This window comes from Balaenoptera physalus (assembly GCF_965194825.1).
Source record: "Balaenoptera physalus genome assembly, chromosome: 19".
NCBI classification, from domain to species: domain Eukaryota; kingdom Metazoa; phylum Chordata; class Mammalia; order Artiodactyla; family Balaenopteridae; genus Balaenoptera; species Balaenoptera physalus.
Window position 1 is genome coordinate 4,836,848 of NC_138900.1, and position 17,134 is coordinate 4,853,981.

Genomic DNA, 17,134 nt, shown 5'->3' on the forward strand with positions numbered 1-17,134 from the left:
ATGGACTAAGATTTATTCCAAGCTACACAAAGAATTAAACGTAAAGAAACCAGAAAGAAAGAAGAAAATTCATTACAAAACCCAAAACTTTTAATGTTCCTTTAAAGAGGCACCACGTGGTGACAAAGCTAGTCATTTCTTGTGCCACTAGTCTCTCGCCTCTCCTCTACCTCATGCCAGGAAAATGGAAGGGGGTGACCCACAACTGTCTGGGTCAAGTCACTGCGCCTTGGCCGAACAGGAACTGCAAATGGAAGTTATCTTCTCTTACAAATACTTACAAAATACACAAACCTTTCACTTTTTGCACTTCCCATCCTCATCTAATTTAAGCAAATAAATTTTAATTCATTAGATTCTAAAGCTACAAATCAACATATCACAACATAATCATCTGTATCCAAACAACTCACCGCCCATCTGGACCCAGTTTCTCACCTCTACCTGCACTACTATGTGTTTCCATTTCATTCTGCTTATCTGTCTCCTATTTCGTCTCTGTCTTTTTGTTCCCCTCTACTCTCCTGCTGTTTCTCCCCTCCTACTTCTCCCTCACCCTTGTCCTGCCCCACTCTGCGACTTCTTCCCCTTTTTGCTGCTTTCTCCCCAATCTGTATGATTGTCCTAAATATCCATGTGTTTCTCCATCTTTATTCCCAAACTCAGCTCCCTCTCCGATCTCCAGGTTACATCCTTTCTGTAACTGCTACAATGCCTTAGTCTGCACTCTCTGGCACCCCAGGTGGCTATGCCTCCTTCCTGCTTTCTCTCTTGTGCTCTTCTAGTCACTAATTTTCCTCTTTCTCTCCCAGCACCACGGTCCTCTGAAGGGCATGGTTACAACTCTTATGCTCTCCGCCCACTCCCTGTGTGAAGCGCCTCCCTCCTGCCGGTGATACAAGGCCCCTCTCCCTATGTTACTATCCCATCAGTTCTCTCTCATTCCTTCCTCCTTCTCAGTTTTTCTGCTTCTCTCCCAGTCGCTCTGTCTCTGCTTCTCCTGATACCCCTCGCCCACGAATTTACAGGGATGGTGACTGAATAAGATGCCGCCCTACCGGAAGAGACTATTTTCCAGCGGGGTGGAAACAGGGGACAGACATACACTGGGTGTCACACGGCTGGCCCAGGTCACCTCCCCCTATGCGGGGTGAGGGGAAGGGCTGACTAGGAAGGGGAGGCCTGCGGAGCAAAGCACCGGCCTGAGAAGCAGGCGAGGACAGAGGGGCTGGGAGGGAGGGAGGGGGTCTCCGGAGAGGGGCGGGCTCTGCAGAACCCCACGACCGGGGAGAGGATGCGGCCCCTCCGGGAGCGGGGCGGCCGGCGCTGCCCTCCAGGGGCCAAGAAGGCCAGGCTGGGGGCGCGAATCCACCTCGCGGAAGAGGACTTTACACTGCGAGGGCGAGACATTAACAGGTTTGAAGCAGGGAAATGTTGCGAAAGGCGGTGTCTACGTGGACAAGGTAAAAAAGCCAAGGTCAGGGATCAGCCTCAGAGCGAATTCAAACCCAAAGGAAAAGACACCCGTCCTGTGACGGCGACATCTGGATTTACTTGGGGTGGAGGGCCGGCTGCTGTGATTTTACGTCCATAGTGACTCCGAGACCCCGAGGATGGAGTAAGGGGGACCGCGCGGCACATACACACTACGAAGAAAAAACTTACGGTCAGTCGCACGACGTTCACCTCGCGCTCACCGCTTCTACTTCCGTAGGAAACCGCGGACACGCAGAGAGAAGAGGCGGGGCTTCCGGGGCGGGGCCTGGGCGGAGCGCTACGTGCGAGGGGCGGGGCGGGTCTGCGGAGAGAGCGCGGGAGTGCGGCGCAGGGGCCGGGGTTCCCCTACCTTGACCTGCTTAGTTAACTGTCCATAATACTTTTAAGGTAAAAGCGTACAATTGTATGGGCCGGTTTTGCAAAAACTAAGAAGATTACTCTTAAGTTAAAAACAGATTAAATAAAAAGCTTTTTTTTGCCAACAGATTTCTCGCACGTCCCGCTCGTGAGGCTGAAGCAATTCAGAGCTCTGGAAACTTGGGTCTCCAAGTGGTAGCTGTGGGGCGGTGATTGGAGCCTGGAACATTTGCTGCAGTTACAATTAATATAAGCACTTTAAGGAAATAAAAACTGGATTTTTCTTTGCATTACAAACGAGAATGTGCATTAAAAAAAAACTCTAGCTACGTAGAATGGTCTATTTCATACTGAAACCCTAAACAACGGATATTCTGACCTTTCAGCCTCCGCGGCCGCCTTGGAGCCCCTAAAAAGCTTGTGGCAAAGGGGGGCAATTAAAAAACCAAAAGAAGCAGGTCCTGAAGTTTACTCTTGACTGTACCCATCCTGTACAAGATGTAATCACGGATGCTGCCAATTTTGAGCAGGTTCTTCAGGAGAGAATCAAACTGAACAGAAAAGCTGGGAATCTTAGTGGAGGCGTTGTAACAATCAAAAGAAGCAAAAGCAAGATTACCGCAACTTCTGAGGTGTCTTTTTTCCAAAAGGTATTTGAAATATCTCACCAAAAAATATCTGAAGAAGACTAATCTCCGAGATTGGTTACGTAGGTTAGGTAGGTGCTATCACCAAAGAAAGTTACAAATTGCATTACTTCCAGATTAATCAAGATGAATAAGAGGAGGAAGATGAGGATTAAAAGGCAATTATCTGGGAACTTCCCTGGTGGTCCAGTAGCTAAGACTCTCCACTCCCAATACAGGGGGCCCGGGTTCAATTTCTGGTCAGGGAACTAGATCCCACATGCTGCAGCTAAAAGATCCCACATACCGCAACCAAGACACAGCACAGCCAAATAAATAAAATAAAAATTATTTTTTAAAAAACCTCAATTACCTGGAATAGTCTGTATGAGTTCTAGAATAAAACATAGGAACCAAAACCAAAAACGGATATTCTGTTTCTGTTCCTGATTGACTCAACAATCTGCTCGGTTCCAGAGACTCAGGGACCAGACCTGGGGTCTGAGACTGGAGGACTAAGTCACCTTAGCTAGCCACAATATTGTGCAATAATTTCAGAAGCTGGTATCGTTTTACACTTGTTCCTGCCTAAAGGGAAAATGTGTCCTTTGTTTTTTTCTTTTTTTTTTTTTATATTATAGCTGTAAGTTTTCCTCTAAATATTGCTTTAGCTGCCATAAGTTTTGTCATCTGTGTCTTTTAAATATTTTATTTATTTATTTATTTTTGGCTGCGTTGGGTCTTCGTTTCTGTGCGAGGGCTTTCTCTAGTTGCGGCAAGTGGGGGCCACTCTTCATCACGGTGCGCAGGCCTCTCACTATCGTGGCCTCTCTTGTTGCGGAGCACAGGCTCCAGATGCGCAGGCTCAGTAGTTGTGGCTCACGGGCCTAGTTGCTCCGCGGCATGTGGGATCTTCCCAGACCAGGGCTCGAACCCGTGTCCCCTGCATTAGCAGGCAAATTCTCAACCACTGTGCCACCAGGGAAGCCCGAAAATGTGTCTTTTCTATCCATCATAATTGTGAGCCATTTTTCCTCAATAAATATAACTTCATCTTGGATACTTTTTCTTGTAGAATTATGTGATAATCAGTGTACCTGCATCTTATTTAAATACTCATTCTTTGGTAATATTTGCCTATGAAATAAATCTACACACATAGTTTGGAGATATTGCAAATTCGGTTCCAGAGCACCTCAATAAATCCAACTTAACAATAAAGTGGGTCACTCCAATTTTTTATATTCACAGTGCATATAAAAGTTATTCTGTAGACTATAAAGTGTGCAATAGGATTATGTCTAAAACAAGTTTAAATACATTAACTAAAATAAACATCATTTCTGCTTTCTCTTCAAGGAGTTGGTCTAGTAGACGTAGAGATGCAGACCTTCGTGAAAGCCCTGGGGGCATCTTACCTGACCAGCAGCAATTTAATTTCTGTGGGCAAAGAGGTGGAGGCCGCAACTAAAAAGATCCCGGGTGCAGCAACTAAGACCCAGCCCAGCCAAATAAAGAAATAAATAAGTATTAAAAAAAAAGATCACTGGTCAGACACAACATAAGATATATTAACAAAGGAAAAGTTTGAAATATTGTGAGAATAACCAAAATGTGACACAGAGACACAAAGTGACCAAATGTTGTTGGAAAAATTGTGCCAAAGACTTTCTCCACCCACTGTGGCCACAAACCTGCAATTTGTAAAAAAAAACCAAAGTATCTCTGCAGCACAATAAAATAAAGGGCAGGGACTTCCCTGGTGGCACAGTGCTTAAGAATCCACCCACCAACTCAGCGGACACCGGTTCGATCCCTGGTCCAGGAAGATTCCACATGCTGGAGAACAACTAAGCTCGTGTGCCACGACTACTGAGCCTGCGCTCTAGACCCCATGAGCTACAGCTAAGGAAGCCCATGGGCTCTAGAGCCCGCGTGATGCAACTACTGAGCCCGCGTGCTGCAACTACTGAAGCCTGCACACCTAGAGCCCATGCTCCACAAGAGAAGCCACTGCAAAGAGAAGCTGGTACACTGCAACAAAGAGTAGCCCACGCTCGCCACAACTAGAGAAAGCCCACGCACAGCAAAGAAGACCCAATGCAGCCAAAAATAAAAAAATAATTTAAAAAATAAAGGGCACTAAAATGAGGTATGCCTGTATAGATGTTATAGAACATTATCATAACCACAATTATATTTGCAGTTAAGTCATTTAAAAGAGTCAACAGATACTAACAAATTAAGTACAGATGTTGAGTTGTGGAAGGATAGAAATAATTAGTCTTGTTAGTGTAGCAATATAATTAAGCAATTTGTCACTGCAACCAGACAGCCTGGATTCAATTCCCGATTCTGCCACTTGCTGGGATGCAAATGAATGGGTCTAAATCTGTGTTTGTCCTAAAATCCTTCATTTGTGAAATGAGAATAAATATCAGTGCTTTTCTGAGAGATGAAAATTTAGTAAGTTATTAGGCATAAACCCTTAATAACAATAACTCTTACCTGAATTGGGATAATGACAAAATATAATATAAATCAGACTGAAGATCACTTTTCCAAAGAAAATATTTTCTTTTTGCTCAGGATCAAGTTCTAAGTGAAGGATATTGGGTGTCAGTTGTCATGCTATATATACGTAGCACAAATCTTATTTTCTCTGCAAAATGCACTGGCCCTGAATGTGAATACCATCCACTGAGAAGTGGCAGAATGGCTTCCAGGCATTTTGGCAATGGAGACTGTCTCATTGTCACAAACTATACTTGGAATTGTGGGGTCTTTCTATCTTATTCATCCTTATAATCTCATTCAGTTCCCTGCATCCTTGTTCATTTCCACAATCTTGATTTTCAAGCACTTTACCATACCAATTCCCAAATTAAAACATTTCATCTCACCATCTCCCCATTCCAGTTCTTTCATTAAATTGATCGCCTAGAGGAATGCTCTTTTATCATGTTTATAGTGCACCTACTTTATATAACTCACTGAGTTATGTACGTATTCATGTCACAAGAATCGGAAAACAACTCACTGATTTATACATCCCTTGATGTAAAAATGGAAGATGTGGACTAACTGGTGGCACAGTGGTTAAGAATCCGCCTGCCAATGCAGGGGACACAGGTTTGATCCCTGCTCCGGGAAGATGCCACATGTAGCGGAGCAACAAAGCCCGGGTGCCACAACTACTGAGCCTGCACTCTAGAGCCCATGTGCCACAACTACTGAGCCCGTGAGCCTAGAGCCAGTGCTCCGCAGCAAGAGAAGCCACCGCAATGAGAAGCCCGCGCACCGCAACGAAGAGTAGCCCCGCTCGCCACAACTAGAGAAAGCCCGCGGGCAGCAACAAAGACCCAATGCAGCCAAAAATAAATAAATAAATTAAATAAATTTATTTTTCAAAAAAGCAGTACATTTTTAAAAAATGGAATATGTCTGGAAGGAAAAAATAATGCTAAGGAAAAAGTGTATTTACAAAAAAGCAACAGTTACTCAGGCATAAAAAGAAACGAAATTGAGTTATTTGTAGTGAGGTGGATGGACCTAGAGTCTGTCATACAGAGTGAAGTAAGTCAGAAAGAGAAAAACAAATACCATATGCTAACGCATATATATGGAATCTAAAAAAAAAAAAAAAAAAGGTTCTGAAGAACCTAAGGGCAGGACGGGAATAAAGACGCAGACCTACTAGAGAATGGACTTGAGGGCACGGGGCGGGGGAAGGGTAAGCTGGGACAAAGTGAGAGAGTGGCCTGGACATATGTACACTACCAAATGTAAAATAGATAGCTAGTGGGAAGCAGCCGCATAGCACAGGGAGATCAGCTGGTGCTTTGTGACCACCTAGAGGGGTGGGATAGGGAGAGTGGGAGGGAGATGCAAGAGGGAAGAGATATGGAGATATATGTATTTGTATAGCTGATTCACTTTGTTATAAAGCAGAAACTAACACACCATTGTAAAGATTCACTTTGTTATAAAGCAGAAACTAACACACCATTGTAAAGCAATTATACTCCAATAAAGATGTTAAAAAAAAAAACAAAAAAAACCAGGGAATTCCCTGGTGGTCTGGTGGTTAAGACTCTGCACTCCCAATGCAGGGGGCCCGGGTTCGATCCCTGATCAGGGATCTAGATCCCGCATGCAGGCTGCAACTAAGAGTCCACATGCTGCAACTAAGAACCCGCGTACCACAGCTAAAAGATCCCGCATGCTGCAACGAAGATCCTCCGTGCCTCAGCTAACACTCAGCACAACCAAATAAATAAATATTTTTAGAAAAATAAAAAAATAAAAAAACAAAAATGTATTACAGTAGAAAATAAACCATGTAACATATTGCTTAGTAACATTATTTGAAATTAAAATTTTAATAGCCCTTGGATAATTGCTCTTCTACTAAATTGCCTAGTTATACTATCCAATAAACAGTTCCACACATTAATTTTTATTAAACAGGGTAAACGTATTTAGCCAATTTTTTAAAATAGTATTTTACAAGCATTTTCAACAACCCAATTGAACAATATGTCTGCTGCAGAAGAAAAAAAAAATGTAATAAAATTATTAGCATGAAGAAGCGCATGGTGTGTCCTAACCAAGAAATCAGGAGGTTCAAGAGTAAATATTGCATTTAGTTAAACAATCTGACTCCAGTTTTTGATGTTTCACTACCGACACCGAATAAGTCACAACCTCTTCCTATCCAGCCTATGGGGGCAAGTTGATAAAGAAGCCTGATGGCTCCGTCCTGTGATACAAACTGAAAGTTCAAACTGTAAGTGTATCCTCCATCAAGCCTCACCTGGTAATCACATTAACACACCAAGCCAGTCACCATTCCCTGTTCTCTCAAACCATTTTAAAACACCTTGGAAGTCTCCCCTGCCCCCTAGACAGCTGAAGTATGTAAAAAATATTCACATAACACTTTAATGTTAGCACCAGCCTCAATGATGAAACAAAACTTTGGATGGGGTTCCACCCTATTCCAGTGAATGGTTACAAGTGCACATTACCAAAAATAAAGAATGTTTGGGTAGTGAATTATGAAATTTCTACTTTATCTCTCGAAGGAAAAAGTTCCTATTGTATATTGTTCGTTTTTAAAACTCATGAACATCGATATTTTCGAATTAGTTCCCTGAGCGATTCAAGCATAAGAGATCGTATGATTTAAAAATTTTCTAATATTTCGCATGTGCTTACTATATTCCTATTTTCCCATAATGTAAATCAAGGTGCATGCCATGTACTGCATATTCATGAATGGGGAACAGGTTTTAGGGAGTGTTGAAAAAAATAAAACAGTCCCAAGTGGTCATTTGCCCCAAAGACAGCAAAACAAGACTTTATTGCAGTTACACCCCTCCCAGGAATGTGACCTTAAACCAAACACTCTGGAATTTCATGAATGATAACACTGAGGTAAACAACAGGATAAGACCTTTGCCATACCTCCCCCAGAAAAATGTAACCTCGACGAAAAAATTTTCCTTCTCTTCGCAATAAAAATATTTTTTTAATTATATGTCCTGGAATTATCTCCAAGATATATACTAATGAAAATTTTAAGTATAAAACAGTGTGCATAGTATGCTGTCATTTGCATCTATTTTTTTGAACTTCATTTTATTTTTTATACAGCAAGTTCTTATTAGTTACCCATTTTATACATATTAGTATATATATGTCAATCCCAATCTCCCAGTTCATCCCACCACCACCCCCCCCCTTACCCCCTTGGTGTCCATATGTTTGTTCTCTGCATCTGTGTCTCTATTTCTTTCTTGCAAACCGGTTCATCTGTACCTTTTCTAGATTCCACATATATGCATTAATATACAATATTTTTCTCTTTCTGACTTACTTCACTCTGTATGACAGTCTCTAGGTCCATCCACGTCTCTACAAATAACCCAGTTTCGTTCCTTTTTATGGCTAATACTCCACTGTATATATGTAGCACATCTTCTTTAGCCATTCGTCTGTTGATGGGCATTTAGGTTGCTTCCATGACCTGGCTATTGTAAATAGTGCTGCAGTGAACATTGGGGTGCATGTGTCTTGTTGAATTATGGTTTTCTCTGGGTATATGCCCAGTATTGGGATTGCTGGGTCTTCGCAATAAAATTCTTATGCTGCCTAGCTTCTATCTATAAAAGCTTTCCAGCTTGTACAGCTTTGACCACCACTTTATCATCTAGACGTGATGCCGAAAACTCAGCCTCTGCGCAACGGTCCCAAATCAAATCTCAGAGACAGAGCTTTGAGTGAAGTAGAAAAAAACAGCTTTATTGCTTTGCCAACCAAAGGGGGACACAGCAGGCTCATGCCCTTCGAAACTGTGTGTCCCAACCGGAGGCGGGGGAGGGGGATATGGTGAGGAGTTTTATAGCACTGGTTCAAGGGCAGGGTTGTTGATAAGTATCAGGGTGTGTGCAGGGCCTGCTTCCTTTAATCTGGCCTCAGGTGATCTCCTGACGTTTCTGGAATGAAGAATGCTTCATCGAATTTTGTTCTGCAGAAAAGCTCTAAGATATTGTTATGTGTATCCCTTGAGGCAGAAGCAGGATCCTATGCCAAGGATGCACTATTATTTGACGGCCCTTCTTTTGTCTCTGTATCCTGATTAGCAACTGTTTCCACCTGCCCTTTGAAACTCAGGGAAGATCATGGAGGCTGAAGCCTATTCCCTACAAACAGGAAACAGGAGACACGGAAAGGCTTCCATGTCCAGGAGGCCCTCCGGGTCCTGCTCGGTTTCAAATGGGATGCACCCCAATTCGTGAAGCACTCAAGAAACCCAATTTACTTGGTTCAATTTTTGTACTTTAATAGAAGGCAGAGCCTTAAATGCACTCCTATGGTATTTTCATTATACCCGCATATTCTGGAGCAGAGTTTACAGAGAATAAGTTGGGTACAAATTATGAATATATAATTCGTAAACTGTATGTTGTTTGATTCCACCACGGAAAGAAATTGTTACAGATTCTTTCAACCCTAAGAGCCTAATGGTGCTTCTGTTATAAAGCACTGAGGCGGAACAAAACTGTGCTGGCCGAAGAAACATGATTCACCCAGGGTTATGAAAACGGACTGAATTTCATTAATTAAAACAGGATACCCATTTTAGTTAATTCAGAATTAAACTACAGCAAAATGTAATGGCAGCAGTTAAATGTGAATCATACACATATAAATACTATTTTGATTCTTTTGATTAATTGTTCCATTCACAATTACCGGTAGTAAAGGGTTTTACGATGGAAAATGTCACAAAAGGCTGTCCGTGGACCAAAGGCAGAGAAGCGAAGGGAAGAGAGCAGCCTCAGCGCGATTTCAAATCCAAATAAAAAGATACATGACTTGGGGCTTCCCTGGTGGCACAGTGGTTGAGAATCTGCCTGCCAATGCAGGGGACACGGGTTCGAACCCTGGTCTGGGAAGATCCCACATGCCACGGAGCAACTGGGCCCGTGAGCCACAATTACTGAGCCTGCGCGTCTGGAGCCTGTGCTCCACAACAAGAGAGGCCGCGATGGTGAGAGGCCCGCGCACCGCGATGAAGAGTGGTCCCCACTTGCCGCAACTAGAGAAAGCCCTCGCACAGAAACGAAGACTCAACACAGTCATAAATAAATAAATAAATAAATAAAAGAACGTGAATTTCTAAAAAAAAAAAAAAGATACATGACTTGTAATGGCGATCTGAGGATTTGGCAGGCAGAGGGCCGGGTGCTGGGATATCAGGTCTACAGTCACTCCCAACACCCTGAGGACTGAATAAGGGGGACAGCACAGCACAGGGTCCCACCAGTAAAAAGAAACATATACTCTGCAGAGTGACCTCGCCGTGTATTGTTTCTGCTTCTGGAGGGAAGTGTGCCTGAAGGGAACAGGCAGGGCTTGACGGGCTGTACCTGGACCGTGCTACTGTTGAGGGGCGGGGTGAGGAAGGAGCCCAGGTGGGAGCAAAGAGCCAGGGAGGGCGGCTGGTGAAGCTGCTTCCCTGTACCTTGACCTGCTTACTTTAAGTGACTATCTGTAACAGCTTCAAAGTGAAAGCTTAACATTGTGTGGGCCAGTTATTCCAACACTTCGAAAACTAAGATGTTTCCGATTAAGATGAAAATGGTTTCAATAAAAAGCCGTTTTTATAGCAGGTTGCTCGCGTGTCCGGATCCTGAGGCTCAGACAATTCACAGGCCTGGAAACTTGGGTCTCCAAGTGTTTGCAGTGGGGCAGCGGTTAGATCCAGAAACATTTTCTACAATATGAATCAATTTATGCAGTTTAAAGAAATAATAGCTGTTCTTGTCTCTGTATTAGAAACTAGCACGACAAATACAAAACTTACCCAGAGTAGTAAGGGCTATTTCATATCATACTCTCAGCCTACAGATCACCTTTTCTGTTTCTATTCACATTCAAGCGGGAGGCCAAACTCAGTTCCAGGGACAAGACCTGGGGTCTGAGACTGGAGGAATCAGGCATGTAAAATTCATCCCCCTATCACAGAAATAAGCTGGAAAGTCAGAAGCTACTCTTTATTGAAGTGATTCTGAAGGGTCTTCTGTTTTCTGTGACCTGGGAAAGAGAACTACACCTGAATTGTCAATTGCATTGGGCATATAGACAATCCACATACAAGGATGAGCTGGGTATTATGTTAAAACTCTTCTTATGCAGACCAACCTGATGGTAGGTCTTCATGTAATCCTACAGTGAGGACCTATTCAGGATGTAGTGAATCTAAATTAGTAAACAATAACTGAGCTAATTATCCAAGACATGTTAGTATCAGTCTCACTAACCAAACCAAACTCCGGGTGGGGTTCCATCCTACTCCACTGAATGGTCACAAGTACAAACTAGCAAAAACTTTAAAAAAAAATGTTTTAAAGGGGAATATATGAAATTTCCAGTTTATCTATCAAGCAAAAATGTTCCCATTGTATAGTGTTCATTTTAAAGAGAAAACTCATGAATATTGATCCTTTAAAATTACTGCACTGAGCACAGAAAGGACAAAAGAGACACTGTATGATTTTAAAATTTTGTTAATATTTTGTATATGCTTACTATACCCCTATTTTACCATCATGTAAATCAAGATGCATGTCATGACATTTATTTAGACACAAAAAAGGACAGGAAGGGGACTTCCCTGGTGGCACAGTGGTTGAGAATCTGCCTGCCAATGCAGGGGACACGGGTTCGAGCCCTGATCTGGGAAGATCCCACATGCCGCGGAGCAACTAGGCCCGTGAGCCACAACTACTGAGCCTGCGCGTCTGGAGCCTGTGCTCCGCAACAAGAGAGGCCGCGATAGTGAGAGGCCCGCGCACCGCGATGAAGAGTGGTCCCCACTTGCCGCAACTAGAGAAAGCCCTCGCGCAGAAATGAAGACCCAACACAGCCATAAATAAATAAATAAACCCAAAGTTGAAAAAAAAAAAAAGCAGAGGGAACCTCAGCTGGACCCAGCAATCCTCTTTGAGTCACAGACCAGCCCTGATGGATCCCCGTGCAGAGCAGAGCAGAGCCCCTCACCCTCAGCTCAGATCTCAGCCCTCAGGAACGGGGGGGACTCAGAGTCACGATGCTCAGTGATGGGTCCAGATTCCTCATCCATCTAATGTGAAGACTGGGTTGAGCATCATAGAAGGACGAATGAACAGTGAAAATGTGGTGTATATATAGAGAATGGGACATTACTCAGCCAGAAAATAAATCTTGCCACTTGCAACCACATGGATGGATGAGGAAGGTACTATGCTAAGAGAAAAAAACTCAAAGACAAATACCACATGGTTTCACTTAGATATGGAATCTAAAAAAGTAAAACACAAAGAACGCAAAATACGGTGAAAGGAGACTCATAGAACTAACATGTGATTTCCAGAAAGGGGTAGGGGGCTGAGAGAATTAGAAAAGATCAATGTTCGTGACTTTTCTCTAAGAATGAACATACACAATGGGAGTTTTTGATAGATAAAACTAGAAATTTCACCTATTAACCCTCCCAACACATTTCTGTTAGTTTGCACTTAGGCTTTCTCCATTGGAAAATGATGGATCCCCACTCAAAGTTTAGATTCGATGGCAGGACTGATGACTCCATACATTAAAGTGTTAGGAGTGAATTCCCTGATGGTTCAGTGGTTAGGACTCCGAGCTCAGCTTCAACTGCAGGGGGCCTGGGTTCGATCCCTTGTTGAGGAACTAAGATCCTGAAGGCCGCGTGGCACGGCAAAAATAAATAAATAAATAACGTGTTAGGAAAATGTTTGTTACATGATGAGGCTTTCTGGGGAGAGCAGGGTAGACTTCCCAAGTTTTTAAAAGTGGCTAGAGAGAGCAGAGAACGCTGATGGGCTTGTGTTACTCTGGATACAGGAACGGGCTGAGGTGATGGTACTTGCTCGTTGTGTGAACCTACAATTACTGCCAAGGGAAGGGGCGCTCAGCTTTATTATCAGCCTGCCCTGCCCACATGAGCAGAAGAGGAACAGTTTGTAGTGAGACTTAAAGGTGTCTACAGTCAGACCTCAAATATGGAATCAGACTCTTTCATACAAAACTGAATGTCTATTCAAGAGTAAACTCCCGATGTCTTGCTTAGGAAAGACCACAATTTTCCTCCTGCTAATAATATACATACAATATTCCTCTTCCTAATGCACAGAGATCTCATTGCACAATATGTTTGTTGGAATCCTAACCACTAGGCCAACAGGGAACTCCCCCATATCCATTCATCTGTTGATGGACATTTAGGTTGCATCCATATCTTGGCTACTGTAAATAGTGATACTATGAACGTTCAGGTACCTGTATCTTTTCAAATTAGCGTTTTCTTTTTTCCTGGTAATGTACCCAGGAGTGGAGTGGCTGAATCATATGGTAGTTTGACTTTCAGGTTTTGAGGAATCTCATCTTGTCAATCATATATATTATCTTTTTCAAAGGTACTGTTTTGTCCAATTTATATATTTAATTTGTATTTCTCCCTTTACGTCAGTGAAATGCTTGGAGGCTGCATAAATCAAGGGGTTGTTTTCAGATTTGCATCACATGAAAATGTACAAAGAGGAATGACACATGCAATTACACATATACATATTCTTTTTCACATTCTTTTCCATTATGGATTATTATGGGATATTGAATACAGTTTTCTGTGCTATATAGTAGGACCTTGTTGTTTATCCATTTTATATATTACCTTGCGTCTGCTAATCCCAAACTCCTAATCCAACCCTCCGCTACCTGCCCCCCTCCACCTGGGCAAACCACAAGTCTGTTCTCTATACCTGTGACTCTGTTTTTTAGGTATGTTCATTTGTGTCGTATTTTAGATTCCACACATCATCAACGCTATACAAGATGTTTTCATGAAAAAAATCTTTTCAAATCTGTTGGGTATATTTGCAAAAGTAGAATTGCTGGGTGTGATATCCTGATGTTTAAGAAATAATGATTTCCTCATTCAAATGAGAAAGGTACAACTTCCATGCACAAACAACTGGGCAAAATTGGTCTCAAGACCTGGCCTTGATGCAAGAGGGCTGAGAAATTAGGGGAACACATGGCTATGTGTAAAAAGGTATTAAAAGAGTGCAGAAAGTCATTATACTGAAACGATCTCTATTACACATAAAAAACAAAGTGTAAAATCTTATATATAGCATCTATTGATATTTTGTTGTAAAAAAAAAATACACCTGAAAATCAAATGAAAGTTATCTTACTGAATATACTTCAGAATGAAGATTGTAATGGGTATACTTGCAGTGTACATATTTGTAATATGTATATTCATGTGATTTTATGAATTAAAACAGGAGACCTATGATACATTTAGAATAAAATAGCAAAATGTAATGGCAGCAGTTAAATGGCGAATCACATACACACACATACTATTCTATTTTGATTAAATTTCCTCTCAACATAACTGTTCTCTTTTCAAAGAATAAAACTAATTTTCCTTTAAACATAGATGTACACAACTGCTGTCACCATCCAATGGAGAAAGTGACCAACTTTTCCTGTACATTCTATCTACCTGATAATCAGTCCCTAGTAACCTGTCACTCTCCTGCCATGAAAAGCCCAGTCCCTTCATGTCCTGCCTGCTTCACTCATGGTCAGTTGGTAGAGGATTCTGTCCTATAACCCACACTGGCCTATCCACAGAAGGGCTCCCTGAACATAATAAGCACGATGAGTCATGTCATAATTTTACATTATTCCCTGCCCCTCCCTGCCACTAATTCACATACTATTGAATTTGATCATTCAGGGTCTTTGTTTTTCCAGGGAACATGGATGTGAAGGAACCATGCCTAATGAAGTTGGCCCCTTTATGTTACTGATTCCTTCCCAGAGACAATCATCGAAGGCCTGTAATGAAGGCGTAAGATCAACAGACTTTAAGCTTCAGATTGAAAGGCATATATAGTAATTAAGCCTTTTCAAGAAAACTCAAATAATTATTCATACACTGAAGATAATGGGCCATTTCCACATATCTCCTTCCTCTTCTCATACACACATCATAAGTTTTAACATGCCGTGATTTGTAATTATTCTGAAGTATGTCATATCTCAGGTTAATCTCAGACAACTAAAGGATTATTTAGTCCTCGTATGCATTCTCTGAGGTGTGGTCTATTGAAGAATTTCTCAAAATATTCACCAAATTCATTATATTTGTGAGGATTCTCACAAATATAAGTTCTCTGGGGACCCCTGAGGATGGACTGTTTCTTAAAAGGGTTTTCATGTTTAGTATACCTGTATACTTTCTGACCTGTAAGAATTCTCTTATTATACCAAACATGTGGATGTCTGATGAAACACTTTACAATACTCATTACACTTGATGCTTCTTCTCCAACGTTAACTCTACGTTCCAGTTTTTTTTTGTTTTAATAAATTTATTTATTTTTGGCTGTGTTGGGTTTTCGTTGCTGTGCGTGGGCTTCTCTAGTTGCGCCGAGCAGGGGCTACTCTTCGTTGCGGTGCGCGGGCTTCTCATTGCGGTGGCTTCCCTTGTTGTGGAGCACGGGGCTCTAGGTGCGCAGGCTTCAGTAGTTGTGGCACGTGGGCTCTAGAGCACAGGCTCAGTAGTTGTGGTGCACGGGCTTAGTTGCTCCACAGCATGTGGGATCTTCCCGGACCAGGGCTCGAACCCACACCTCCTGCATTGGCAGGCGGATTCTTAACCACTGCGCCACCAGGGAAGCCCTGTTCCACAGTTTTGATCTTCAGGTTCAAGCATTAGCACACATATTGCTCTGTGTGGATTCACACAAAGATGTATATTCTGAAGTCTACTGCACGTTGAGTCTTGGATAAGATGCTTATGTGGATACATGGTTTCAAACATCTTGGATGCCTTTCTAAAAGCGGCATCTCTGGGTCTGATATTGTGATTTATAAGAAATATGGGGCTTCCCTGATGGCACAGTGGTTAAAAATCCGCCTGCCAATGCAGGGGACACGGGTTCGAGCCCTGGTCCGGGAAGATCCCACATGCCGTGGAGCAACTAAGCCCGTGCGCCACAACTACTGAGCCTGCGCTCTAGAGCCCGTGAGCCACAACTACTGAGTCTGCAAGCCACAACTACTGGGCCAGCATGCCACAATTACTGAAGCCCACGCACCCAGAGCCCGTGCTCTGCAACGAGAAGCCACAAGAAGCCGTGCACTGCAATGAAGAGTAGCCCCCAGTCGCCGCAACTAGAGAAAGCCCGCACGCAGCAACAAAGACCCAACACAGCCAAAAAAAAAAAGAATATTTCTGAACTACAAGCCTTTGGTATATCTCTCACTTTCAGGTAGGATGGCATGAATTGAAAACATCTCAAAATGGTTTCTTCTGGGGGAATTCCCTGTTGCTCCAGTGGTTAAGACTCGGTGTTTTCACTGCCATGGGCCCAGGGTTCGATCTCTGGTCTGGGAACTAAAATCCCACAAGCCATGCAGCGTGGCCAGAAAAAATAAAGGATTCTTTTATTTCTTATCATGATACCAGAATCAGAATTATATTAAAACTGAAGGATTATTTCACTGTGTTTAGAATCAGAGCAGCAAGGAAATAAATCTGTGAGTTAGAAAACACTACGGGCCTAATAATTTTTGCCCAACATTTGGAAAACTGGGCAGACTGGCCAGGTGTTACATGGAATATTACACTATCAGGAAAATGCACAAAGTCCATAGATACAATCTGGCCCTAACACCTTTTCCCTTTACCTATCTCTGTTCTTGAGATAGAAATATGAAACTTGAAAATTCATACATTTCATATTAAAATCATGGTGGATATTGAACACAAATTGCTAATATATTGGGAAAAGATGTCTCGAATTAATATTTCTATGAAAAGGAGACAAAATCTAAAATTGAAAAGGATTTTACGTCACAATGATCAATCTCCTTAGTCATCCAGCAGCCAGGTTGCTAGAAAAACACTGAAGACTAAGTGGTCATGGAGGAAGAAGGCAGAAGACCCATCACATCCAACACAGCACCCTCTGGACTTCCTGTTAGGTGAGAACGATAAACCTATTTCTTTCAGTTACTGTTTTCCAGGCAATCTATCACAAATAGAAACTGTCCGACCT

At 42.4% G+C, this 17,134-nt stretch overlaps 2 protein-coding genes and 1 pseudogene across 4 annotated transcripts in view; 2 read left to right on the forward strand and 1 right to left on the reverse strand.

Moving 5' to 3' along the window:
- Positions 1–17,134, forward strand: part of LOC309648108 (uncharacterized protein) — a 363,120-nt gene that overhangs the window by 171,847 nt on the left and 174,139 nt on the right. The gene's annotated exons all lie outside the window — the stretch shown is intronic.
- LOC309648215 (zinc finger protein 836-like) overlaps positions 1–17,134 on the reverse strand; it is a 45,236-nt gene that overhangs the window by 12,768 nt on the left and 15,334 nt on the right. The gene's annotated exons all lie outside the window — the stretch shown is intronic.
- Positions 1,295–4,425, forward strand: LOC309649591 (large ribosomal subunit protein eL22 pseudogene; annotated as a pseudogene). Its single transcript has 2 exons — positions 1,295–1,416; positions 2,241–4,425. The product of its transcript is annotated as a large ribosomal subunit protein eL22 pseudogene (transcript).